The following is a 1,510-nucleotide window of genomic DNA, read 5'->3' on the forward strand; positions in this document are numbered from 1 at the left end:
CCGTTAATAGACCCTGGCCCCACTCCTCGCTGCCGGCGGGGAAGAGCAGCCGCTTTGTTTTATTAATTACCTGAGTCGGGGGGGGCGGATTAAGCAGGGAGGAGAAGGACTTTGTTTGGAGCTGGCTTAGACTATTGAGCTCAGCGCTGAGAAGCGGCGCGGTAATTCAGTGTGACAGGCCCAACGTGGGAAAGGTCCCTGGGACGTGAGCGGGTCCCCAAATGAAACCGGTGCCCAGTGGGGCCAGGCCAGCTCGGCCACGAGGAGAGGGTGGCTAACAGCATCCCATGCCACGGGGCAGAGGGGCTGCGACCTGCCGGCACCTCCTGCCTGCAGACCAGCATCCCTGTGTCCCACGAACCTGCCCTTTTCCTCCCAACGATGAGTGTAACCTTCAGGTCGCAGCTGGGGAAACTGAGGCACAGCCAGACTGAGTGATCAGCTTGAAAGCCCCACCAGCACCTCGTATTGCCTGCAGCAAAGCCAAAAGCAGCCTCTAGCTTTGCCAGGGCTCTGGAGCAGAGCCCAGGAATATTATTTAAAATCAATTTGTTTGGGAACAGCTTCCCTGCTTGGTGAGGCGTGCCATCGGGGTCCGCAGCCGTGCAGCGATGGTTGCTCTGTCCTGTAAGCCCTCCAACAGGTCGCTGCTGCTGGAGCACGGGCTGGCCCGCGGCCGGCACGCTCCATCTCTCTACCTGTGACTTTGCATCCGGCTGCCTGATTAGCGCTGCTCCTGTTTCATGCTCGGGATTTTCAAAGCTGAACCTCACAACTTCGAAACTGAGCATGTTGCAGCCCAAATCGATACCAGATCTCCGACTAATTTACAGCTGATGGGGAATTTTCTGCTGTAACAGTTTTCTGGCAGAAACTTGGCTCCCACAGAAAGCAAAGTTTGCGATGGGAACTTCGTGTTTTGCAGAAATATTTTGCTCTCCTTTGTTAACGAGCACACTAAGCATCAGCTTCGTTTGGAAGACACTGAGAGGAGACGCTGCTGCTTGCTGGAGTGCCTCCAGCCGTTGTGTTCTGTGCAGAGCAGGAGGCATTGACGGGTTTGTCTAATTAGGGACAAAACTAACTGTTGAAACTTTATCATTTCTTTTAAATGAGTTCTGACTTGCTTAAGTCAGAGTGGTCCCAAAATGGTCCTGTGGGGACCATCACATGAGCTACAGAGAGGGACCTCCACGTACAGACCAGTTTCCACCAAGGTGCTTTAAAATCTGATTATTCACAAGTTTGTTTTTTTTTTTTACTTTTAACCCAGGAGCAGAGCTGGTTTTGGGCTGGGCCAGCGCGGGCAGAGGAGCCACCAACCCAAGGCAGGTCTTGGCAGAGGAAGGAGAGGGGAATCAGTTCGGAAACTGTTTTGCGAGTGTAAATGTGCTGGTAATGATTAAGTCAACACATGTCTATGGTTAATGATCCCAGGTCTACGGTCGTTTTGGTGCTGCGCGAGTGGCCTGTGCAACCACTCCGAAGAGCCCAGCCCTCCCACTGCAAA

Source organism: Phaethon lepturus, unplaced genomic scaffold (genome assembly GCF_000687285.1).
Source record: "Phaethon lepturus isolate BGI_N335 unplaced genomic scaffold, ASM68728v1 scaffold35302, whole genome shotgun sequence".
NCBI classification, from domain to species: Eukaryota; Metazoa; Chordata; class Aves; order Phaethontiformes; family Phaethontidae; genus Phaethon; species Phaethon lepturus.